At 44.6% G+C, this 27,017-nt stretch overlaps 1 protein-coding gene across 9 annotated transcripts in view; it reads left to right on the forward strand.

The window, feature by feature from the left end:
* The window catches only part of KMT2C (lysine methyltransferase 2C), a 422,602-nt gene that overhangs the window by 16,422 nt on the left and 379,163 nt on the right, over positions 1–27,017 (forward strand). For all 9 annotated transcript variants that reach the window (XM_070077275.1, XM_070077280.1, XM_070077282.1 and 6 more), the window contains exon 3: positions 11,323–11,444. The gene's annotated coding sequence lies outside the window, so the exon portion shown is untranslated. The remainder of the gene's footprint in view (positions 1–11,322; positions 11,445–27,017) is intronic.

The following is a 27,017-nucleotide window of genomic DNA, read 5'->3' on the forward strand; positions in this document are numbered from 1 at the left end:
CAGGTGCTTATCCTGGTCTCCCATGGGGTGCAGGGCCCAAGGACCTGGGCCATCCTCCACTGCACTCCGGGCTACAGCAGAGAGCTGGCCTGGAAGTAGGGCAACCAGGACAGAATCCGGCGCCCTGACCGGGACTAGAACCCGGTGTGCTGGCGCCGCAAGGCGGAGGATTAGCCTATTGAGCCGCGGTGCTGGCCTTCTTCTTCTTTTTTAAGAGTTTATTTATTTAATTATTTGAGAGGCAGAGAGGAGGAGAGACAGAGAGAAAGGTCTTCCATCCACTTGTTCACTCCCCAAATGGCCACAACAGCTGGAGTTTATCCTATCAGAAGCCAGGATCCAGGAGCTTCTTTAGGACCTCCCACAAGTGTGCAGAGGCCCAAGGACTTGGGCCATTTTCCACTGCCTTCCCAGGCAATGGCAGAGAGCTGGATCAGAAAAGGAGCAGTGAGGACATGAACTGGCACCCATATAGGATGCCGGCACTGCAGGCGGCAGCTTTACTCACTATGCCACCGTGCCAGCCCCCAAGATTAGAAACGTTTTAGTAGAAGGAACCTTGGCCCAATGTGTGGCTATAACCAGTATGTATCTGTGACATAGTGGGTGTTTGATAAATATGTGGTTAATGAAATCAAAGTTACCTCTGAAGAATGAGTTTGGGAAAGAGCATAAACAAGAAAAGGAACAAGAGGTGGATGTGTACAGCATTCAAAGGCAATGAATAAAGAGAAGTTTGGCCGGCGCCGCGGCTCAATAGGCTAATCCTCCACCTAGCGGTGCTGGCACACCGGGTTCTAGTCCCAGTTGGGGCACCGGATTCTTTCCCGGTTGCCGCTCTTCCAGGCCAGCTCTCTGCTGTGGCCCGGGAAGGCAGTGGAGGATGGCCTAAGTGCTTGGGCCCTGCACCCCATGGGAGACCAGGAGAAGCACCTGGCTCCTGCCTTCAGATCAGCGCGGTGTGCCGGCCGGCCACAGCACGCCAGCCATGGTGGCCATTGGAGGGTGAACCAACGGCAAAAGGAAGACCTTTCTCTCTGTCTCTCTCTCTCTCTCACTATCCACTCTGCCTGTCAAAAAAAAAAAAAAAGTCTGCTAAATTACCAAATAGTGCCAAGGGCCCCCAGCTGAAACTGCCCCTCAACGTGGCAATGACATCCATTGCTTGGCAGTGACATCCATCTGCATTACTCTGATTTTTCTCCCCAGGGCTCAAGAGTCCTGGAATAAGAGCAAACAAAGCAGATGGCTTCCATTTCTTCACTTGCAAAATACAAGTGTTAGAGTAGATAACCTTAAAGAACTTTCCAACATTAAAAATCCGTGATAATTCAAATACATCCAGGGTTTTTTTTTTTAAATCTTTTATTAAATGAATTATCTATGTCTATTCTCTTAATGTTCTACTTGTATACATTTTTCCCCCATAGGATGTCCCTTTATACTGGGAAGTGTGCCTTTTAAGTGTTTTCACATGTGTTCTAAACACAGTTAACTTATTTCTATCTACATATCTTAACTTTGGTTTAGCACAAATACACCTTGTTTTCCCCTATACAATGTAAATTCCTCCAGGGCCTAATCTGTTTGAATTGTTTTTAATCACAGTTTCTCCATTATCAGAAAATAATGCGGCTCTCATAATTGATACTCCGTGAAAAGAGGTTGATTATGTCAGACTCCATTAGTAGAAGAAGTGATACAAGGGGCAGAGGTCCAAGGAGATTTTGTGCTATCCAAATGGAAGGTATTCTCTAGTCAGAAGCCTTGGCACAAGAGAAGCTTAAGGTTGCAGATTAAGAGACAGAATATAATGGGGCTGCTGGACACCAGCCTGAGCCATTTCTTCCTCATTCAGAGGGGAGAAATCTCGAGACTACCAGGCAAGTGTATGTTACACACTGAAGCACAAGTTTTCTGTTTTCAGTATTACCATATCTGTGCATATGGCTATGTATGTCTGTAATATACTCTTACATCTTTCATTGATTCTTTCCACTCAGCATTTGTTAAATATCTGTAACGTGTAAGATACTGGTTAAGGCTAAGCAGAATACAAGTGAATAAGTTGCTTTCCAGAAACAAAAACTAATGGGAGAAAGAAATATGTACATCCACAGCCAGAAGGCACAGCAGGCTACCATGGGCATGGGAAACTTCGGGAGTGGGGGGAGTTCACTTTTCAGAGGAAGGACACCAAGAACTACTTAATGGAGGAAGGTCTTTTGTGTTGGTCTTTTATTTATTTATCTGAAAGGCAGACACAGAGAGAGAGAGAGAGAGATCTTCCATCTGCCAGTTCACTTCCCCAAATGTCCGCAACAGCCAGGGTTGGGGCAGGCCAAAGCCAGGAGCCAGGAACTCCATTTGCATCTCCCATGTGGAAGGCAAGGACTCAGGCACTTGAGTCCTCATCTGCTGCCTTCCCAGGCACATTAGCAGGAAGCTGGGTCAAAAGTGGAGCAGCCAGGACTCCAGCATGGGTGCAGGCATCCCATGCAGTGGCTGAACCCACTGTGACACAGCACCTGCCCTAGGAGGCAAACATTTTGGGGGCGGGGGGATGGCAAATATTTTAAAGGCAAGAAAGGAAAGGTGAACGCTATTATGGGATATCAAGGATAGAAAACCCTTCTGTAAAAAGGGCTTGGGTTCTTCATGAATGTCCTTATAAAGGACAAAATTAGGACCAATTGCTGAAAATTTCATTTCTGCTTTATTGTCAAATCTTTTTGACAAATGGATAGTGATTCCATTATGTACCAGAAATATTTCTGCAGCAGATGAAACGTTGGAAGAGATCAGTGGTTCTCCAACTGAGAGATGTGTGGATCCATTTTGAAGGGAGAAAATCACCGGAAATCACCAATGTGGATATATTATTTTATCATAGTATTAGTTAAAAGTAACTAACATAAACCTAGGTATAAGCCCTTATGATTATAAATCTTATGCCACATAAAACAAAAAATTACAAATAACATACAAAGGTACTTTCTTTTTTTAAATAATATTTATTTTTACTTGAAAGTCAGAGAGTTACACAGAGAAGAGGAGAGGCAGAGAGAGCGGTCTTCCATCTGCTGGTTCACTCCCCAGTTGGCCGCAACACCGGAGCTGTGCCAATCAGAAGCCAGGAGCCAGGAACTTCCTCCAGGTCTCCCACGTGGGTGCAGGGGCCCAAGGACTTGGACCATCTTCTACTGCTTTCCCAGGCCATAGCAGAGAGCTGGATTAGAAGTGGAGGAGCCAGGACCCGAACCGATATGGTATGCCGGCATGGCAGGCGGCAGCTTTACCCTCTGCGCCACTGAGCCGGCCCCCAAAGGTACTTTCAAAATGTACAGAAACTCTTAGGAAGGGGTGGGCATTGTGGCTTGGTGGGTTAAGCCTCACCTAGGGATGCTCACATTCCATTGTCAAAGTGCCAGTTCAAGTCTTGGCTATTCTGCTTCCAGTCTAGCTCCCTGCTAATGCACTGGAAAGTAGTGAATGATGGCTCAAGAACTTGGGCTCCTGCCACTCAGATGGAGTGCCTGACTCCTGGCTTTATCCTGACCTAGCCCAAGCTGTTGAGGCCACTTGGAGAGTGAACTAGTAGATGGAAGATTTATGTTTCTGATTCTGTCTTTCTCTGTGTCATTTTGCCTTTCAAATAAATAAATCTTTTTTTAAAAAAGTTCTTAGAAAATGGAATTAAAAGATAAGTTTTGGGGCAGGTACTATGGTGCAGTGAGGGTAAGCTGCCACCTGGATTCCCACATCACATATCAGGAGTGCTTGGAATTGAATTCTACCTCCACTTTCCATCTAGCTTCTTGCTAATGTGCCTGGGAGGCAGCAGGTGATGGCCCAATACTTGGATCCTGCCACCCATGTGGGAGACCTGGATGGAGTTCCAGGCTCCTGGCTTTGGCATGACCCAGCCTCCACTGTTGTGGACATTTGGTGAGTGAACCCATAGATGGAAGATCGCTGTCTGTGTGTCTCTCTCTCCTCTCTGTGTCACTTTGCCTTTCAAATAAAATAAATATTTTTTAAGATAAGTTTATTTTGGTGTAGAAAAATTTTGAAATCCATGTACACAAGAGAGCTTTTTTTAAGTCCATGAAAATGTATATTATAAAACAACCAGACATAGATTTCAATTTTTTTGTAACCAAAAAAAACCCTTCCCTTTTAATTTCTTTTCTTTTTTTTTTTTCATGAACTTGGTGTGCCTTTATTCAAACACAAGTACAAGACCAAAAAAGCCAGATTAACAACTTGAATTGAATATAACAGTTGACGTTGTTGTGTTGAAATGAAATCACTGCCTACAGGAACACGGTACAGATTGCCACTGCTTGGCATGTGCACGCAGCTGCTACGAGAAGGCAGATTTTCCACTGCTTTTCTCTGTTCAGACTGCTTGGTATTGTTATTTGAACAGTGCAAGGCACAAGATCTGTTGATGTCATTGAGCCTTGCTTTATTTAAATTAGCCTGAAAAAGCAAAGGTCACCCTGATGGGTGCCTCTATCAGTGAGGAGCCTCACCGGAGAGGACTGGATGGAAGAGCCCAGGATGACTGGAGGAGGGTGGACTGACAAAGAAGCTGTTCAATATGTCACCAGGGGGTGGTGACAGCAGAGGAGTGGCTAGGTTTCAGAGGAGGCCGGACCAGAAGGAGGGAGCCAAGGAGGCAATGTGACAGTTGGTCTACGAACACAAACCTCCAGGGGCAACCCTGCCGGGAGAAACTGGTGGAACAACCGTACCCCCGTTCTTTCTCTCCTGTCCTGCCAGGGCTCCCCATTAGCCAAATGGAGCCTGTTGGCATACGACCAGTGAACCCATTGATTCCACTCTTGCGGGCAGCTTCCCCAGACAGAGAACAGGGCAGAGCAAGTGGAGGCTGGGGAGGGAGGAGAGCACACCAGCGACGTGCAGTGCAGGGACACATGCACCAGTCCTGACACTGTGCCGGAACTCAGTCATGAGGCGCTCATCAGGTAATCTAGAAAATGTCATATGGTTCACCACTTAAAAAGTGGTAAATAGGTAAGGTAATGCTTTATTTTAACCGTTGCACAATATATACATATTTCAAGAAATCATCATATTCCATAGCTATAATTCTTATTTGTCAAATAAATAAGTAATAAAATTTTTAAGTTTGAAAAACAACTTTTTAAAAAATATTTATTTATTTATTTATTTGAAAGGCAGAGTTACAGAGAGAGAGGGAGAGGACAGAGAGAGAAATCTTCCATCCACTGGTTCACTCCCCAAATATCCACAATGGCCAGAGCTGGGCCAGTCTGAAGCAAGGAGCTAGGAGCTTCTTACAGATCTCCCATGTGTGTGCAGGGCCCCAAGCACTTGGGCCGTTTTCTGCTGCTTTTCCAGGCACATTAGTAGGGAGCTGGATTGGAAGTAGAGCAGCTGGGACTTGAACCCGAGCTCATATAGAATGCCGGCACTGCAGGTATGGCTTACCCTGCTATGACACAGCATTGGCCCTGTAAATGTATAAATCTTTTTTAAAAAGTTAAAGAAAATTTAAAGAGCCTATCTGTGAGGTAGCTTCAATATTCTTATTTACTGAGGGTTGTTAGGAAACTGGCGCAGTTGTGGCCAGGTGGCCACATGGCCCAGCTACCTGAGCCAGGCTCCACCCCCATCCTAATGGGATTCGCTGCTCGTGCTTCCCTGCCCGCCCTCAGGCAAAGTTTTAAAAGGGCCTGTTCCTGAACACGTGCTCTCTTGGCCCTTCTCTCCTGCTCTCTCTAGGTTCCTCTCTCTAGCCTCCTCCTCTGGGCTCTTGGCTCTGCTCTCTTCTCTCCTCTTCTCTGTTCTATCTTCTCTCCTTGCTAGCTCCTCTCCTCTCTGTTTCTCTCTTATACTCTCTTTCTCTCTTTTTCCTTTGCCACCCCTTCACTCTGGTCTGTAGGGTGTTCCCCAATAAACCCTTTCCCTTACTCCGGTGTCCGGTGTGCTTTGTGACAGCTAACATTAAGATATAACAAGGGTGACATGGATAGAGATACAGTTGAACATCTGAAAAATTTTTAAATATGGACAAACTATGGTAGACTGCTTTTTACCTTCCCTCCCCTCAAGTTCTTACTCTCTTTTAGAGCCCTGGTAACCAAAATGCTTTAGTAGTGAATATTCTTTTTTTTTTTTTTTAAAAAAAAGATTATTTATTTGAAAGTCAGAGAGAGCGAGGGAGAGACAGAGCAAGAACATCCATCTGCTGGTTCCCTCCCTAGATGGCCAAAATAGCCAGGGCTGCTCCAGCCAAAACCAGGAGCCAGGAGCTTCATGTGAGCCTCCCACATGGATGCAGGGGCCCAAACACTTGGGCCATCTTCTGCTGCTTTCTCAGGTGCGTTAGCAGGAAATTGATTCAGAAGTGCAGCTGCCGGGACCCCAGTCACAGCCATATGGGGTGCCAGTGTTGCAGGTAGTGGCCCCTAGTAGTGAACATTCTCGCTGAGCTATGAGACTCCAATTCTCAGCCTCCTTTGCAGCAAAGTGTAGATGTGGATTGCATTTTGGCTGATGAGGTTAAAGCAACCTCACTTCTGGATGTACATCTGGAGGAAACGAAATCAGTGTGAGGAAGAGACACCTGCACTGCTGTGTTCCGTGCAGCATTGTTTGCAATACCCAGCATACGGAAACAGCCTGAATGTCTGTTGGTGGGTGAGTGGATGATGAAAGGGGATGTGCATAGATACAATGGAATATTATTTATGTACAATGGAATATAATTCAGCAATTTGCAACAACACTGATTAACCTTGAGGGCATCATGCTAAATAAAATCAGCTTGAGAAATACAAACATTGCATTATATCACTTAGGTGGAATCTGAAGAAATAAAATAAATAAGGTTGAACTCACAGAAACAGAAAAGTGGAATGGTTGTTGGCAGGGACTGGAGGACTTGAGGAATGGGGAGGTAGATGTTAGTCAAAGAGCTCAAGATTTCAGTAACAGTGTGAATCAGTTCTGAGAATCCAAGGGAGAGCACAGTGACTCTAGTTAACAACTCTGCCTTGTATACTTGAAGTTTGCTAGAGAGTAGAGGAGATCTTAAGCACTCTTAGGCCAACACAGAAAGGTAACTCTGGATGTAGTACTCATTTGACAATGTATACATAAATGAAATCATTACATTGTACACTCTAAATAGATGCAATGTTGTTTGTCGAGTATGCCTCAGTAAAGCAAAGCAAGCCTTTCAAGGTTGTGCCCCATCGCCATGCCAGGGGAATGAGAGGCTCTAAGGCACAGACTGGGAAATCAAATACTGCACTTTGTCGGGTGTATGAGACACAGACAAGACAGCCTGAACCAGAGCAAGTCAAGTGGGAACATGGAGAAGGTGATGGGTCTCAGGGACATTCTGGAGGGAGAGTCAGCAGCATCTGTGACTGGAGTTCTTTTTTTTTTTTTTTAAGATTTTTATTTATTTATTTGACAGGTAGAGTTACAGACAGTGAGAGAGAGAGAGAGAGAGAGAGAGAGAAAGGTCTTCCTTCTGTTGGTTCACTCCCCAAATGGCCCCCACAGCCGGCACTGCGCTGATCCGAAGTAGGAGCCAGGTGCTTCTCCTGGTCTCCCACATGGGTGCAGGGCCCAAGCACTTGGGCCATCCTCCACTGCACTCCCGGGCCACAGCAGAGAGCTGGACTGGAAGAGGAGCAACCAGGACTAGAACCCAATGCCCATATGGGATGCCGGTGCCGCAGGCGGAGGATTAACCAAGTGAGCCATGGCGCTGGCCCCGTTTCTGGAGTTCTTGAGCAGTGAGGCTTAATTTCTAGTTTGAGGGACTGTGTAGACAATGATGCCCACAGAATAAATGGAACACAAGTGGGGAAACTGGGCCATGTGAAATGGGAGAGTGAGAAGGAGGATGACAGATTGGTGAAGAGATGTACAATGTGACTGGAAGGTCCAAACTCCAGGTCTCTTTCTACCCAAGTCCAAGAGAGTAGTCAGATAATCTGCTGAAAGGAAGACTTTACGCAATCTATACTTTTGACTTCCCTGCCCAAGTGATAATTGCCTAGGCTTTGTTTACTTAATTATCATTTGCAAGGCAAAGAAACAGAGCAGTTTTCACTCCCCAAATACCTGAAATAACCAAGGCTGGGCTAGGCCAAAGCCAGGAGCCTAGAGCACATTTTGGGTCTCCCATGTGTGTTGACAGAGACCCAAGCACTTGACCATCACCTGCTGCCTTCTTGAGTGCTCGTTAATAGGAAGCTCAACTGTAAGCAGAGAGAAAACTCAAAACAGTGTGGTTTGCAGGTGTCCTAAGCAGCTACTTAACCACTGCACCAAATGCTGGCCCCCCAGGCTCGGAATCATGGCATAGCAGGTTAAGCCACCGCCTGCAATGCTGGTATTCCATATGGGTGCTGGTACAAGTCCTGGCTGCTCCACTTCTAATCCAGCTCTTCACTAATGCACCTAGGAAAGCAGGGGAGGATGGGCCAACTCCTTGGGCCCTTGCATCCTTTTGAGAGACCCAGATGAAGCTCCTGGCTTCAGCCTGGCCCAGCTCCAGCTGTTGCTGTCATCTGGGGAGTGAACCCACAGATGGAAGATCCCTATCTCTCTCTCTGCTCTCTCTATCCATAACTATGCCTTTCAAATAAATAAAATAAATCTTTTTTTTTAAATACTGCCCCCTCAAACAAGTATTATAGACATGCCCCATCCTCCTTAGACCCAGGGAAGAATAACGAGCAACCCCAGGTGAAGAGAAGAGCCCTGAGTTGGTTTTTCACCATTCCAGAACTCTTTACATTGGGGAAGGAACACCGCGCTTGTTGGGACACCCTTGGAAGTCTCCAAGGACACTGGTCTTCCTTCTCTGGTTGGAGTGAGAGAGCACTGTTATCAGCAGGTACCAGCACGGGCAGGCAGGGTACACGGCCTCAGCCTGTGCAGGAAAACTGCCATCTGCCCCTCACCCCTGCCACAGGGCACTGGCAATTGGAGAGAATCAAGCACCAGCCAGTGTTATGAACCGAACAGATTTTGTCCAGTTTTGGAGATGGTTGATAAAAGAAGAAAACATCTCATTACAAAGCACAATTTGCCTAGTCTCCTTAGAGGAGATTATGTTAGGGGCAGCTGAAAGTTTAACTTCAACTCCTAAGTGCCTTGACCTCTTTCAAAACGCTGGTCAAGGACCAACCAAATAGATCCTCATTCCTCTTGGGAAATGACATACTCAGGTAGGAAACGTTCACAAGCAAATTTAAGGAAAATGGAAAACGATTTCTCCTCGTGAGTCCCTCACCAGCAACTTTCTCATTTCCAGGAAAATTACTGCGTTCTGATGGGATTTCTGTTTTAATGGCACGATGCAACTGTAATCATCATTTTTCAGGAACTCCCCTGTGGACATTGACAACAGGTGCCCTGGGAGGGAGGCTATTTTTTCTACCACAGAGTAGAGTCCCAACGGGCTCTTCATTGGGAAATTTTCTGCTTATTTATGCCTTTCTATTTTTAATGATAAATAACTTTTATTTTCCTGTTTCTAAATGTGTGTTGAATTTACAAAAATGTAAATAACAATATACTCAATGAAGAATACTAAATCACCCTTATTCCATTAAGAAGAGTAAATCAGTAGGTACACGAGGCATATGTCTTTGTGATCAATTCTCAGTATACATATAACAATTGTGTTATTTACAAAAAGGAGAAAATATTTATTCTTATATTAAAATTCTTTTTTCACTTATTTTACAAACATATCACCATGTGATAAAAATTATTTCACATATTTTTCTATTGACTGCTTGGAATCCTGTGCTATGACTATGTCTTGCTCCATTTAACCAATCTCCTAGTGCCAAAAAAGTCATATTTTTTTCTTTGTAACTAAATTGTTTGCACTCTTATTTATTTCTTCGGGATAAGGTCTTAGGAGTAGCACTCCTGAGTCAAAAGACCTGCACAATTTTTGATGCCCAGTGCTTGGTACTAATCTGCCCTTCAGGAAGTTTGCATACCATAAGCAACACTGAAGAGCATATCTCTCTATGACTCTACAAATACAGGATTTTTCTGGTTGAAGGATCGAAATAGTCTCATTGCTTCACTGGGCATGCCCCCAGTTGCTGGCACAATTTCTTCCTTTCAGCTTCGATTCTTTTGCTGTGTCACATCCTGTGTGAGACAGCAGCCTGAGGTGGTCAGGAGCAAGAGACAGGGTGGAGCTAGACCACCTGAGTTGCACTTTGTCTCACCCATCAACTGTTTGGTCTTGAACAAGTAACTGCACTTCAGTTTTTCTTTCTGTAAAATGGGAGTAACATTTAGCTCATCAAATCACTGTTTAGCCATGCAAAGCACTTGTAACTCATAGTGAGCACTCCATAAATGTGAGCTATTATCTGCTCAATAAAATCATAGGTGAATAAATTCTAATGTAAACTGTGGGCTTTGGGTGATAGTGATTTGTTTGTATAGGTTCATCAACTGCATGAGATATAGCAATCTGGGGAGTGGATTCTGATTAGGAGGATGGCTATGCATGAATGGGGGATGAGGAGGAGCACCTCTGTGCCTTCCTTTAGGTGAACCTAAAACGGCACTAAAAATCAAGTCTATTTTTTTAAAAAGTTTGGAAGAGGCTTAGTTTATGGGAAGTACCCCTTTACCATATACTTGTACTTTGTAGATCTTTCTGCTTGGCTCCCAGTTTTAGAATTTTTCATGATAAGATCTTCGAGAAGTTTGATGAGAATAGAGAGGCAAGTCTTTTCCACAACACTGTTCGGCCTAGTATAATCCCTAAAGTTGATTCTCAGTGTCCGTTGAAGGCTGTGATCGGAAGCATTGCCTCAAGACGCAGGGGCTGATCTTGTTGACCCAAACGGTGCTTACTATTTTCTTCTCCAGAATTCCCTAGGAGAATGCTGGCCAGGACAGTGACTGTCTTCCATTATTAAAAGGCAATAGTGTGGGACAAAGAAGCAGTACAGTTGCTCTTATTATTCCAAAAGGTGAAAGTTACCAGGAAGTGAATTTGGACGGAATCTAAGAAGAGCTCTTTTAACGCCCAATCCAAGCTACCTGGGAGGTGGTGATTTCTCCTGTCATAGATGCCTCCCTGTAGGGCTGCCCACGTGGAACAAAAATGACTACATCGGTAGAAGCCTGCCTCAGATGAACATAACATCTCTTCATTGTTTCAGACCTATTTTCTTCTGAATGCGAGCTATGCTGATATTTCTGGCTCTCAATTGCTGACCACAAGCATCATCAGCCCTATAAGTCTCTGTCTCTTCTTTCCAGCAGACTAACAGACTGGCTGGAATGCTTGAGGCAGTGGGGTGTCCAAGACAGAAGAGGGGAGCCCTGGTTCTACTTCTAGTCATTTGGATTTGGTCACAGCGGCCCTGCGCTCTTGTCTCCACAAGGCAAGTTTTTCCTCCCTTTTATTCTAAAAAGCTCCCTTCCTACCACTGTTGAAACTTGTCGCTCCCCCTCTTCGTGGAGGAACGACACAGGACCCTGCGCTGTTCTTTCGTCTGCTCGGCCCTCCCCGGGTTTGCTGCTGGTTCTTCCCGGGTTGGCTACTGTCCCTTCCACCTCCGTGGAAGGGCGGTTCCCCCTGGCCGCTTTCCCCACTTCCGCAGGGGAGCGGCACACCGCCGGCCGGCTCTCTCGGGGGCTGCACAGGTGTTCCCCTTAGATGTTCCCCTTAGATGTTCCTGGTGCATGCCGTCTCTCTCCTCCTTTATAGTCCTCCTCCGCCAATCCTAACTCGGCTGCCCACACGCCGAGTACGCTGCTCTCCTCCAATCAGGAGCAAGTCCTACAGTTTATTGGTTGAACTGGAGGCAGCTGGGTAGAAGCTGTTTACTCCTCTCCCAGCGCCATATTGTGGGAGAGCAGATGCATAGAATAAGTCTTAATTCCAGTAACTCAGTCTAGTCCGGGTTGCTCCCCACAAAACTGAGCTGATTTCAGTATTTGCCTTTAAATTAAGGAGCCAACTCACTTATTTCCAGAAATATTCAGGAAGATAAGCTGCAGTGATTAAGTGATTACATTCTCTGTCAGAGCACATAGTCGACATTCTAAGTCAGTGTGGATGCATCCCAGGTCTCAGATAGTATTCTGCACCTATCTAGAGTTAGGATAACCTAAAGGTAAATAGAGTCATTGCCAAACCTCACACATGTGAGATTTCTAGGTGGAGTCCAGTTGTACCACAGCCCCCCTGGGTTCTCCAGGGTCTATGTTGTGATAGCCAGAGCTTGCTATTGCATGTATCAGTCCTGAACATGGATACCATGTCGGGGAATGAATTACCTTACATCAAACCCAGGGAGGAGCTTTTGACAGAGCTTTCCCCATGATCTAAGAAATGGGGCTGTGGGATTGGAACCCACAAATGAGGCAGTTGAGGCAGTGGAAGACAAGTCTTCAAAGGAGTCTGTAGGAGAAGAAATTCTTAGAAGCCATTGGCCTTACCATCCTCCCTCACCTCCCATCACCAAAAAGCCCTCCCTGTCCCATTCAGTGAGTTTCTCTTCCCTTCATTCTCATCTGCTTCTCTAACGTTAGGCTAGGAGGAGGCGGGCACTCTCCTCCCCTGCCCTGAGTCCTCTGGGAGCACCAACACACATGTAAATTGTCATCCTCTCAACCGCAATCATTACTGTGACCCAGAGCCCCAGACCTCCAGGGCAACCCTTCATCTGGTAAACAAGAGGATACAAACCCAAAACATTTCTTCACTAATCAGAAACACTCCCAGAAAGCAAGCTCTTGCAAAAGTCCACACTCCCTGCGTGGCCTCCAGGCTTGGCGTTGTCCTCCTCCTCATTCGCTGATCTGTCTTCATGTCACTCATACCCCCAGATGGCCATCTTGCCAGTTGAAAATAGTTAGCATTTGATTCACATTGGTTTTTATTTTCATCAGTTCCATTTACAAATTCCTGTAATTTCCACTTCACCTAATTAGTGTATTTTGCTCCAATCTTTTCCAGCAGACGGGACAGAGACATTACCCACACAGAAATAATAGCCTCACTGCTAATAAATCAGATGGTACCACTGGTTAGGGTCAGCTCCAGCCCCATTCTTCTAAGGCCTTAATAATTAACTTTAGTTAATCTAATATTCTAATTCTATCCTGAAATGAATGCCATCTCAGGGAAAAGACTCCTTAAATCAAGTGTCTGGGAAGAGTGTTTGGATGGAGCAGCAATAGCCTAGTCCTAATTAAGATACCGAACAATACATGAGTGAATAGCTTTCCCTTTTATTTTACACTCCCTACCTCCAGAAATGCTTGGAATCTGGGAAGGACTTTGAGTGTTTTAACTCAAAGTATGTTTTGCAGGACCCTGGTCCTATGAGCATCTCCTCCTAGATATGGACTCCATGGTGAGAAACTCAGAAGGCCATGAGTTATGCTATATAATGAGTGGAAGAAGTCTCAGCTCTGTTTGTTCCAATATTTCTCAAGCTTAACTTGATTGTGGATTCTTTGGTAAAGTCAGTACCTAGCCAGGTATCCAGGAGACACTCAGTGAACATTTGTCAAATAAAGAAATGAACCTCTCAAGACCACACATCAGGAGATACTGTAAGAAACCAGAGTTCAGTAGCATGGTCATAGTAAATGCAAAATTGAGGAGATATCTTTTACAGATGCTGTCTTACTACCCCTTCAAATCACACACAAAGGTTACTGTGCCCAGAAATCAGATCTATTTGGATAGACTTAGTTCCACAGAAGCTTAAGCTCCTTGAAGGGAAGGATTAATTAGTGCTGAATGGATGGATAATTTTTTGAAGGTTAAATATTAGTTAACATTTATTAAACACAATTTAATGTCAAGTACTTTTTTTTTAAGGCAGAGAAAGAGTGCAAGAACAAGAGAGAGAGAGAGAGAGAACAAGGGAAGCAGAGAGAGATATGCAGATAAAGAGAGTGCACTGCGGCTTCACTTCTCAAATGCCTAAAACAGCCAGGGCTGGGCCAACCAAAGCCAGGAGGCAGGCACTCCATCCAGGTCTCCACAGAGGTGGCAGGGACACAAGGTGCAGGAATTGGAAATCTAATCCAGGCGCTCTGATACGGAATGAGAGTACCCCAGATAGGTAATTTAACAAATAAATATAAATGTTAATATTAGAGACTCTCCTAGCTAGAAGAAATTCTTAGGAGTCATGTATTTCAGGCCCTATGCTACAGTTGAAGGAACTGAGACATACAGAGAATTGAGTGGTTTTCTTAAGGTCACACACGGAATTAGTCATAAAGAAGACTTATTTTTACTCTTCTAAGTTGATGCCTAACTCTCTGGCAGTAATTCCATCAGCTTGAGTTACAGTAAACTACATACCAATACTGTAATATTTATAAAGCAGCTTTTTTAAGCCAACAACCAATGTACCATTGTTAATCTGTAACTCAAATACTAACAGTTATACCAAATTTAATAGTGTGAGTTCCAAGAATGGAAATGTTCAAATGTCTGAGGGATTTTTAACTAATACAATCATTTTAACGATCAGATTATCCAGGGAATTTTTTGCCTTCATTTTATGGAACTCAGTTATTTATTTATTTATTTGGCTCCCTATTAAGGTCTTTGAAAGCTCAAAAGAGCTTGTATCTTTTCCCTTCTGAAATTGACTTATTCTCTAGGGAGTGGTTGGAGGTTTGTTTTGCTAGCAGAAGGAGGAATGATCTTTGACAAACTTCTGGTCTTGTCCGGGTAAAAACTGGAGAGGGATAATTGGTCTGCTCGCTGCAGTATTAGATTGGTCTCCAGAAAGCCGGAGGGACTCTCCCCATCGTACCTTTTCCAGTTTTCTTACTTTTGCAGTTGCCAAGTCCAAATAAATAAGATATCATGTAGTGTAATTTTAGGAGCAACATTTTGGTCCTTATGTCCGGAAATATTTTCTCCAGTTACGAAATTCTAAGTAAGATCTTAATAATTCAGATTAAAATTTGACTCTGCCTTCCAGTTCAGAAAATAGCAAACTGAAAAGTTAGGAGTTTGGAGTAATATTCAAGAGAACAAGCTGTAAGCAGGGATGATAAGAGTTCCAGCTTCACCATCTGTTAGATACAGAGCTACAGGCAAGCCATGCCGATCGATCTTTCTTTCCTAACCCAAAAAACAGGCTCAATATAATATCTATCTCATAGAGATTTTGTAAACATAACAGATACAGCAGCGCCTGCAATATAATTATCAGTGTCTGGCTCCACACATAGGGGCTATTGTAGTTGTAGTCACTATTTCTTTCTGTCTTTACTTTGCTACATTAGGGAAAGACGCATTCTAAATTCCCACCTCCTATCTAGGATACATTATTGACTGGCGTCTTGAATGCTCTTCAGCCTTAAAGTTGAATCCACTCATCATGTTTTCCAACCTTGAGGGCAAGCTAAGAATAAGACCTTTTGAAAACTGACTAAAATGTCAAAGGGTGCCTGGATTAGAGAGGTGGGGTCACATAAAGTAGAAATAAGAAGCTGTTAACATGGCATTTCATTAAAAAAAAAAAGACATATATCACCAACTTTGGAATTTTTCTAAGGATATGTTCAGGTTACGTCTGTGGCGGTTTTCTAATCATTTGGGCCAATCATGGATTGATTAAACCAATCAATTGGGCTTGCATTGTGTAACGGTTATGCCACTGAATGTAATGCTGGCATCCCATAAGCGCATTAGTTGAAGTCCCAGCCACTCCACTTATGATCCAGCTCTCTGCTAATGAGCCTAGGAATATAGCAAAAGGTGGCCAAAGTCCTTGGGTCTCTACACCCACATGGGAGACCCGGACGAAAATGCTGGCTCCTGGCTAGGTCTGGCCGAGCCCTGGCCATTATGGCCATTTGGGACGTGAACCAGCAGATGGAAGATCTGTGTCTGTCTATTCTTCTTCTCTCTGTTATGTAACTCTGCCTTTCAAATAGATAAAATAATCTTTAAAAAGCAAAAGCCAATCAATTAATGAATATTAAAGAATAATCAATAGATACAAGATACTGAGTTTATGCCTATGGAGACTGCTTATCTTTTGGATTCAAATTACTATTTATGAGAGGCAGAGTTACAGAGAGGGAGAAGGAGACAGAGAAGTCTTCCATCCATTGGTTCACTCCCCAAATGGCTGCAGCAGCCAGGACTGAGCCAGGCTGAAGCCAGGAGCCAGGAGCTTCTTCTGGGTCTCCCACGTGGGTGCAGGGGCCCAAGGACTTGGGCCATCTTCTGCTTTCCCAGGTGCATTAGCAGGGAGCTGGATCAGAAGTGGAGCATCTGGAACTCGAACTAGCACCCATGCTGGGATGCTGGCACTGCAGATGGTGGCATAACCTGCTGTGCCTCAGTGTTACCAAAAAGGAGAAATCCTAACATTTTCAGGGCTCTTCCAAGAGACAAACGACTCCTGAGTTGGTTTCCATGACTCAGGGTTTTCAGTTAAGACAGAAGGAAGAGAGAGAATAGTTGGTAGCCAAGACTGGGACTCAGGCTCTGGAGCCAGATGGTCTAGCTGGGGCACTACCTAGCTGTACGACTTTAGGCAAAATACTTAATGTGATCATGCCTCAATGTCATTTGCAAAATTGGAGAAATAAGGTATCTACTTTTTAGGTTGTCCTGTGCTATAAAGTGCTTGGAGTAGTGCTCAGCCAAGGAAAGCATTTGTAAATGTAAGCCATTATTATTAGCAAATAAATAAGAATTAATCTGAATCCAAGGCAGCTTAGTTTGAATAAACAAATAAAAGTCACAGGGAAGACAAGTAAATAAAACAACTTGTTTACTCATCTAAGTGGTTCTCATGTTTTGCTTCCTTCTGCCAGAACCCAATAACATTTAAATCATAAGTGCTTAAGCTAAAAACAATCAAGTGTCTTGTTCTGAGTGTGACCCATAAACCCAATCATTCATCCAGCAGGCATAAAGCAAATGGCAATAGGCAAGTTTATTTGGCTTCTCTAAGGTCTCAGTTTCTTCCACTACAAAATGAGAAATTGTACTGTTTTATCTTGAATACTTCCCAAGCTCCAGCTTGCTATGCATGTATTATTACTGGCTATCCCCATCACCATTGAGGTAAGGCAACTCCCAAGCTTATGATTAGAGAAATTTAGATTCCAAGATTTTAAAGAAATGAAGAAAAGAAAAAATAACCAAAAATCCAGAATGCTAAGTTTTGCTCTGATTGCTAGGACTTCGTCCAGATGACTCTGTCCTAGTCTCTCAGCAGTTGAACATGGTACCGTAAATCACACCGAAGTTCAACACGACAGTGCTGGTGAGTGGATTTATTTGGAATCTTCAGTGCTGTCAACTAGGGCTGCTGCAGCTCACCAAGATGAACAATAGGAAGGTGAGGTGTGTCTCTAACAAGGAGATCCTGGGATCTGGCCAAACCCAGAAGGCTGTGGCCAAAAGAGAGCCAAGGTTGAAGTTCAAGTCAGGCAATGATGGCTTAAAAGTCCATGAAGTCATAAGAACAAGGTTGAGTGCAGAAATATGAGTGTTAACCTGTGAGTGGCACAAACAGGCCATTGGCATGTGTCAACAAAGCAGGCTACAGTGGGAAACTAAAGAGAAACACTAATTCAAAAAAAGGATGATTCTGAAGCACATCCCAGGCCCACCTAGATGTTCCCTCTGATCTCCTTGCCATGTCAGATACAATCTAAAGCCTCAGCCAGCAGCATTATGATCCAAGGCAACAACACAGTGGCATTTAGAATTGGAAATTATGCGGACTGAAAAATAGGATCAGACCTTTACTGTCTTGCAGAGTAGGAGTGAGGTGTCTGGTAGCATCACCTGCAGTGAGCAGTCCCACAGCAAAGAACTCCCTGAAGCCTAAGTACAGTAGTAAGAGCAGGCCCAGGGAGCACAAGGTGAGAAAGAGTCAAGAGCCATGAATGGATTTGAAGCTCTGTACATAAAAGTCAAAGGTGAGGGGCTGACACTGTGACATAGTGGGTAAAGCCATCACCTGAAGTGCTGGCATCTCATGTGGGCACCGGTTTGAGTCCCGGCTGCTCCACCTCTACTCCAGCTCTCTACTATGGCCTGGGAAAAAAGTAGAAGATGGCCCAAGTCCCTGGGCCCCTGCGCCCACATGGGAGACCCAGAGGAAGCTCCTGGCTTTGGATCAGCACAGCTCTGGCCGTTTCGGCCATCTGAGGAGTGAACCAGGGGATGGAAGACCTCTCTCTCTCTCTCTCTCTCTCTCTCTTTTAGTCTCTCCTTCTCTCTGTGTAACTCTGACTTTCAAATAAATACATAAATCTTTGAGAAAAAAAAAAAGGACAAAAAGCTAAAACTTCCCAGCCTTCATTTGTTTTACTCATACAATAAAGGCTCACTGAACACCTTCTATGGTGTGTAGATACAGTTAGTCCAATGACAAAATGTACATTACTTATGCTTTCACAGGAATTCGAAGATTGGAGAATTGCCTATAATGATGGAAGATCATTTTCTAAAGATAGGAAACTATGATAAGTTGTGGTGAGTGCTTCGATTCAAATTCACAGATTGGCAGGGCAGGCATTTAGCCGTAAAAGGCCCCCGGGGAGTGTCTCAGCTCAGTATCTACTCCTGATTCCAGCTTCCTGCTATTGCAGACTCTGGGAGGCACCAATGATGGCTCCAGTAATTGAGGTCCAGCCATCCATGTGAGAGACCTGGATTGAGTTTCCAACTCTTGGCTTCAGCTTCAGCCTAGCCTGGGTTGTTGTGGGCATTTAGGGAGGGAACAAGTAATAGGAGGTTTTTCTCTCAGTGTGTCTGTCTCTCTCTGCCTCACAAGTAAATAAATAAATAAGTCTTTGTAAAGTTAAAAGTTAGAACTCAAATAGCAGAAAACATTAAATGAAAGTAGGAGGAAGAAAATAAGACAGATAAGAGCATACAGTAATGAAATACAAAACAAACATAAAATAGAGAAGATCAACAAAGCCAGAAATTGCAAGAAAGCCTGAAATTGATTCTTTAAAAACTTTGTTAGATTGATCCATCTGTGATGAGACTGCTTCAGAAAAAAAAGAGGGAGGAGGCACCGGGAAAACATATTTGGAATGAAAATGGAGACATCATTACAGATCTTGCAGACATTTAAAAGATGGGAGTATATTTTAAATAATTGTACATGAAAGGTTTGAATATTTTGATTAAAAAAAAAGAAAAACCTGACACATATACACACAAACAACAGAACACCTGAATAGTCTTATAACTTTGAAGAAGCGGAATCTTTATTTTAATCTCTCCCTCAAAGGACGGGCCAAGCTTAGTTGGCTTTTCCTGTGAATTCTAACATGAAGGGAAGAAATAAAATCAATTTCACATAAATCCTCCCAGAGAAGTGAAAAAGAATACATTCCTCTACTTATTATATGAGACTATCATAACTGTGCCAAAACTTGTCAAGGATATTACATGGAAAAATTAGAGTATATGCCAGTATAATTCATAAACATACATGTAAAAATGCCAAATAAGATTTTGCCAAACTAGTTCTAAAAATGTGTAAAACATCTAATGCATCACAACCAATATGAATGTGTACTATGAATGTTAAATAAGTTTACCAAAAAACCAGTGTAATTCAGCATTTAACAAAATTAAAGAGAAAATTATATTATTTTAATAGATGCATTAAAGTGTTTGATAAAATTAACTATTCAAGGAGACGCCTTGTCACACGGAAGGCCAAGCTGCCACTTGCAATGCTATCATACTGTATCAGAGCACTAATTCAAGTCCTGGCCGCTCTGCTTCTGATCCAGTTTCCTGTGTCTGGGAAGCCAGAGAAGATGGCTCAATCACTCAGGCCTCTGCCACCCATGTGGGAGAACAGGATGGAATGCCTGGTTCCTGGCTTTGGCCTCGCCCAGACCTGGCTACTGGGGGCATTGGGAAGCGAACCAGCACAAAAACTATGTGGATACACATATACTTAACAGAGAAATATTGAAAATTTCCCTCAGAAGTCAGGAATGAGGAAAGATGCTCATTATTACCACTTCTATTCAGCATTGCTCTGGAACTAGTGATAGTGGTGCCTGATGTGAGTAGGTGTTTGAAAATGGTCTCTTTCTTTCTTTCTTTCTTTCTTTCTTTCTTTCTTTTCTCTCTTTCTTTCTTTTCTCTCTCTCTTTCTTCTTTCTTCTCTCTCTCTCTTTCTTTCCCTTCTTCCTTTTTCCTTTTTTTTTTTTTTTTTTTTTTTTTTTAACAGGTTTGGACCAAGCCAAAGCCAGCAGCCTGGAACACCATCCTATTCTTCCACATAGGTGGCAGTTTGAGTCATCTTCTGCTGCTTTCCCAAGCACATTAGCAGGGAGCCGAATAGGAAACAGCTGCCTGGACTTGAACTGGCAGTGTTACAAGCAGTGACTTAATCCGTTGTGCTATAACTCCTGCTCTGAGGGCCAGCACTGTAGTGAAGTACCGGCATCGCATATGGGCATTGGTTCAAGTCCCGGCTGCTCCACTTCCTATTCAGCTCCCTGCTAATGCATCTGAAAAAGCAGCAGATGGCCCAAGTTCTGGGGCCCCTGCACCCACGTGGGAGATCTGGCAGAAGCTCCTAGCTCCTGGCTTCAGCCTGGCCCTGCTCTGGTAGTGTGGACATTTTGTGGGTGAACCAGTAGATGGAAGATCTCCCTTTTTCTCTGTCTCTCCTCTGTCTGTCAAATAAATACAATTAAAAAACAAAACAAAACAAAACAAAACACCCTGTTCTGCAAGTGGTATTTCTAATAAGGATTCCTAGTTCCAACAATGACAAAGTTTAGCTGAACTATCAGAACAGGTAGCTGAAAGAGAAAGTGTGGGGAGCAACTCGGACTAGACTGTTACTGGAATTAAGACTTATTCTATGCATCTGCTCTCCCACAATATGGTGCTGAGAAGGGAGTAACAACTTCTACGCAGCTGCCTCCAGTTCAACCAATAAACTGTAGGATCTGCTCCTGATTGGAGGAGAGCAGCGTACTCGACGTGTGGGTAGCAGAGTTGGGATTGGCGGAAGAGGACTATAAAGGAGGAGAGAGACAACATGCACCAGGAACATCCGGATAACATCTGAGCAGCCCCCGAGAGAGCCGGCCGGCGGTGTGCCGCTCCCCCGCGGAAGTGGGGAAAGTGGCAGGGGGAACTGCCCTTCCACGGAGGTGGAAGGGTCGGTAGCCAACCCGGGAAGAACCAGCAGCAGACAAAAAAACAGCGCAGGGCCCTGTGTCGTTCCTCCGTGAAGAGGGGGAGTGACATAATGGTGCCGTGACTCGGATATGAAGCCTAGGCAGGGTCCTGTGTCGTTCCTCCACGAAGAGGGGGAGCGACAAGAAAGGATGTGAGGGCTGGAAACCCTGGGCTGGATCCTTATGCTAGGATTTCATGAGAATTACTCAGATGGGCACAGCCTTCTGTAAGTATGGAAGCAGGACCAGGCTTTGGGACTGTAGCATAGAGGAAGATAGAGAAAAACAAAACCAAAGGCAAATCCCTCAAAAAGCAAGGGGAGTTTCATGGAAGAAAGATGTGTAATGATTTGAAAAAGCTGTGGGTAACAAAGAACCAAGAGAATATTGGTCTCAAATCCTTGTTACTTGGAGTTTACTGGAACAAACCACCTCCACTCAACACAGCATTGCAAGGAGTGTCTCATTAGCACCTGCTACAGTGCCTGGCACAAAGCGGATTTCAGTTAAATGTTAGCTAAAAGGCACCAAAGAGAGGGGTGGTGGTGCACAGAGGCACCGAGGGAGGGGAAGCACACACCTGTAGAAGAATGAGAATGGGCTGCGGAGCTTACATCCGGGAACCAGAGAGGGCAGATGGGAAGCATAGTGTAATTACCCGGCCTAACACTAGGTTCCTGGAAGGTTCAGGCTCTTTTGGGTTTTGTCTTTTTTTTTTTTTAAAGATTTATTTATTCAAAAGTCAGAGTTACACAGAGAGAGGAGAGGCAGAGAGAGAGAGAGAGAGAGAGGTCTTCCATCCGATGGTTCACTCCCCCAGATGGCCGCAATGGCCGGAGCTGCGCCGATCTTGCAAAGCCAGGAGCCAGGAGCTTCTTCTGGGTCTCCCACGTGGGTTCAGGGGCCCAAGGACTTGGGCCATCTTCTGCTGCTTTCCCAGGCCACAGCAGAGAGCTGGATTGGAAGAGGAGCAGCCGGGTCTCGAACCAGCGCCCATATGGGATGCTGGCGCTTCAGGCCAGGGCGTTAACCCATTGCGCCACAGCGCCAGCCCCTCGGGTTTTGTCTTGACAAGTGTCATCAGGGCCAGATTCTGACTCAGGGAAGCTGGTGAGGACCCATATGTTTCAGTCGACTGTCAGGGTCTGCAGTGTGTATTTCAGGAATATCTTTTATAACGCTTTCACCTTTTTACTGGCGTTACCATTATCCCGATTCAGGCCTTCATGGTTTCTTTCTTGGACTACAGATTCTGCTGTTTTTTCCTGCTTCCATGTCACTTCTTATGTGCTACACAAAATTAATTTCCCATCATCCTGCCCCGGTCTTCAGTGACTCCCAACTCAAGAGAGTCAAATCTGGTGATGGGCGTTTGGCACGGCGGTTAAGACACTGCTTAGGAAGCTGCATCCCCTATTGGAGCGCCTGGTTCAAGTACAGGTCCTGCTTCCTCTCCAGCTTCCTGCTGATGCGCACCCTGGGAGGCACTAGGTGACACTCAAGTCCGAGGGTCCCTGCTACCCATTTGGGACATGTGGATCAAGTTCTAGGCCCCTGGTTTTTACCTGGCCCAGTACTGACTATTGCAGGCATTAGGAGAGAACCAGTAGATGTAAGATCTCTCTCTGTGTCTCTCTGCCTTTCAAATAAAATGAAAATACATAAAGTTAAGTCTCCTTACTTTAAGGTCAAGACCTTCCTTCTACACCATGCAGATAATATTTTTATATATCCCTTCCTACTCACTCTTTATAAATACATTTCTTATTTTATTTTTGTTCATACTGTTGCTCATGCTGTTCCTTCTCCCCAGAATGCACACTCTCTTTCTAAAATTTATTTATTTATTTGAAACACAGAGTTAGAGAGAGGCAGAAGCAGAAAGAGTTTTCCATCCACTGGTTCACTGCCCAAATGGCCGCAATGGCCAGAGCTGTGTCGATCCAAAGCCAGGAGCCAGGAGCTTCTTCTGGGTCTCTCATGCAGGTGCAAGGGCCCAGGGACTTGGGTCATCTTCTACTGCTTTTCCAGACACACTATCAGAGAGCCAGATGGGAAGTGGAGCAACTAGGTCTCGAACCAGTGCCCATATGGGATGCTAGCACCGCAGGTGGAGGCTTTAACTGCTATGCCACAGTGCTGCCCCCACCCCCCGCTTTTCTCTCTCATTCTGTTTCCCACTCTATCTCCTGCCCATGCTTCTTGTTATGTTCTCTTCCTATCTCAGCAAGATTATGAAGCCCCACATCCCTGACACACACACCCAGGGAGTTAAATCGGAAATATTTCACCTTGAGGCGTGCTTCAAGTGTGGCACAGTTTGTAATGCCGGCATCCCATGTGGGCACTGGTTTGAGTCCCAGCTGCTCCACTTCCAATCCAGCTCCCTGATAGTGCACCTGGGCAGTCAATGGAACATGACCCATATGCTTTGGCCCCTGCCAACCACGTGGGAGACCTGAATGAGTTTCCAGGCCCCTGGCTTTGACCTGGCTCAGCCCTGGCACTTGCAGCCATTTGGAAGAGTGAACCAGCAGAGGGAAGATCTTTCTGTCTCTGCCTCTCACTCTCTGTGACTCTACCTTTCAAATAAATAAGTAAATCTTAAACAAACAAAAAAAAAAAAAAGAAAGAAAGAAAAAGTATCTAACCTCTGCCACGTATAGGCTGTAACTAGAGGAGGCCTTTGGTCTCCGCCGTGATAGGTGCCTTTGTTGCTGGACTGAGGGTTCTAGAGGGAGCCAGGGCAGCAGAAGGCAGCTGGGGCTCAGGGCGTAAATATTTCAGTCTTTCACCAGGGAGCTTCATCGTGCCAATCAGCGGAGCATCTGTGCCTCACCCATCTTCCTGCACTCAGCCTCTCTGGCAACTTCCAAATAGTGTTTGTGGCCTCCCCTTGTGGTATCCAGCTCATTCTGTCTTGTGGATAAGTGGAGCACACTGGGTCCTCCCTTTGGCCCTCCATAAGAGTATGCCTTAGAAGACGCACCTGCTCGTCTCTGTACTCTCCGCTGCATCGTGGACGTGGCGGATTCTCCACGTGTTTGCTCCTTTGAACCGAGGAAGGGGAAGTTGTTCTAGTTTCAGTTGTCAACAAACTCAGGTTCCTAAGGACAAGGGAAAAGATAAATAATTGGTCATGAAGGCCTGCTCCCTAAATGTTGTTTCATTTTGTTCCTGCAATAAGCCTGGAAGGTCGATATCCTTTCCCCATTGTACAAATGAGTAACTCCAGACCTCGGGTAATTAGGAAAGTGCTGGGTTACTCAGCTGGAAGTGGCAGAGAGGAGGTGACCATCAGTTTGGCTCACTCCAAACTCATTTTTGCCTTTTAAAAGCTGGTGTGCCCCCTCTAAAGGGCAATTCTTTTATTTACTCTATGGCTCAAACCAGAGATTATATGAAATTTCCATGATTAATCTAGCAGCTCTGTTCAGAATGTGCTGGGGTGTGTGTGTGTATGTGTGTGTTGTGTTGTGTTGAAGGTGCGTGGGTGAGAACATTGCCCACATGGGTCTGGTGACCTACATGTGAATTCACAATGGATTCAGCAGGGCAATATCTTTTATTTGGTTCTTTCTATTCTTTTTACCACCATTTTCCTTTTCACTAACTCAGTTACTTCCGAGGGGCTTCTTTTGAAAGAGATCTCTTTCTGAGTCTTTGCAAAAGGAACAATTTCAGCACAGCCAAAAAAGTATAAAGGGAAACTATTTTAATTTTTTAATCCATGCCATTATTAGCTCTCCTTGCATCAGCTTCTTCTAATTATGCAGAAGTGCATACATCTGACAGAGTTCTTGGCCCTGACTCATGACTTACTAATGAGATCATATTTTTCATTACAATTCCAAAATCCCATCAATCTTTTCTTAATTATTTTTAAGTGAATTTGCTGCTTTAGAAAGGAAAGGGCGTATGTGGCACTAGCAGGAACTAAGAAAGTTTCATGCGATTTCAATTTCAGAAACTTTGTTGGCAGGATGGCCCGTGACTGTTGCCAGTGTTAATAAATCAAATTTCGATGTCTAGGAACGGGTTTAATGCCACAGCCCCCTCCCCACACCCACCCTCAGCCCCCGGCAGCCGCTGCCATGTCCCAGAACTCACTCTCAGATTCAAGAATCAGAACTTCAGCATTGCCACAGACAAGCTCCTTCCAGATATCTCTGCCAACACATATTATAGGCGTTGGTATAACCAGGGATAACATTCAAAATGTTTAACAACGGATACTAGCTGTCACACTGCAGCGGGCCTGGGACCCCAGCCCTGGCAGACCTGCTCCTCCAGCAGTGGCTCTTAAGAAGTCCCAGGAGGTTCCGAGAGAGGGCCCAGCGCAGACAAATTTTGAGGGTTGCAGGGAGATGAACCAGCATCTATTCAGTGACTGATAGAGACAGGGGCATATTTAAGTATTTTAATATGCAGTATGATACAGGCGTCTAGCAGCACGCACCCCACCTATTGCTACCCAGGCATCCCAGCAAGTGCTAGCTCCTAAATCTGGATTCAAAGCTCCTTTTTTCCTTAAAGTTTCTAAAATACAGTTTTTAAAAAATTATTTACTTTTATTTATTTGAAATGTATAGTGACAGAGAAAGTGAGATAGGAAAAGAGATTTTTTTTTCCTTCACTAATTTATTTCACAAATACCTGCAACAGCCAAGGTTGGGCCAGGCAGAAGCCAGGAGCACAAAACTCCATCCAGGTCACCCACATGCGTGGGAGGAACCCATGCACTTACTTGGGCCAGCGTCTGCTGCCTCCCAGGGTGCACATTAACAGGAAGCTGGGGTGGAAATGGGGCAGGACTTGACTCCAGGCACTCCAATATAGGATGTGAGTGTCCCAGGGGTCTCTTAACGGCTGCACTGTGATACCCACTCCTCAAGTCTCCGTTTTGGTCATAGAGACGGTGTCGTTGACGGTGGGTTTTTTTCCTCAATCTTTTCCAACATTCTGGGTGAACTTTCCTAATAGCATCACACCTGAAATGTGCTTGCAGTTACCTTCCACCCCCTTTACAAGTTGTTGGCTGCCATAAAAAGTGGTCCTCTGTCCCTGGTCCTCATGCGGTATACCTTGCAAATAGTCACTTGTCTCCGGGGCATGTCAATGAGGGGGGAAAGCAAGGTAGCAGTGAATTTTGTCTTCCTGGTTCTGGTTGGGCTTTGTTCTCCACTGTAACTTTGGCATTGTCCCCATGAAATCTAGGACTTCAAAAAATGAAACTCTAGTTATCTTATTACAAATTTAAATGGCTTAATTTAAACATATATTTTTAAAATTTAAAGCAGATGTTTTGTGTCAACATCAGTTTTGTAGTTCTTGCAAGTTCTAGTAACCCCTTATAAACAAGAATGAAAGAAGTCAAATCTGCAAGCTGAAAGGGGCCTTCGCGGAGCCAGGGCCAGCCGGGCGGGCTGCTGCACTAGCTTCAAGGCACTCTCATTCAGAGTCCCCTTGAGCCCCTGATCTTGGCAGTGCTACTTCATTATTATTATTATTATTATTATTATTATTGAGACAGAGAGAGAGATCCTCCAGCTACTGGATCACTACTGGGCTAGGCCAATGCCAGAAGCTTACAACTCAATCCAGGTGTCCCAAGTGGGCAACACAGACCCAAATGCTTGAGCCATCAGCTGCTTTGGCAGCTCCACTTTGAGCTACTGCAACATCGACCTCTTGCCTTTATTACACTTTGTACCTAAACTGGAGTTGGGAAGAGAGGGCCTTCTCCATCGCCCACTGAATACTCAGTTCTGTTTTTA

The sequence above is a fragment of the Oryctolagus cuniculus genome, chromosome 7 (genome assembly GCF_964237555.1).
Source record: "Oryctolagus cuniculus chromosome 7, mOryCun1.1, whole genome shotgun sequence".
In the NCBI taxonomy this organism is placed as follows: domain Eukaryota; kingdom Metazoa; phylum Chordata; class Mammalia; order Lagomorpha; family Leporidae; genus Oryctolagus; species Oryctolagus cuniculus.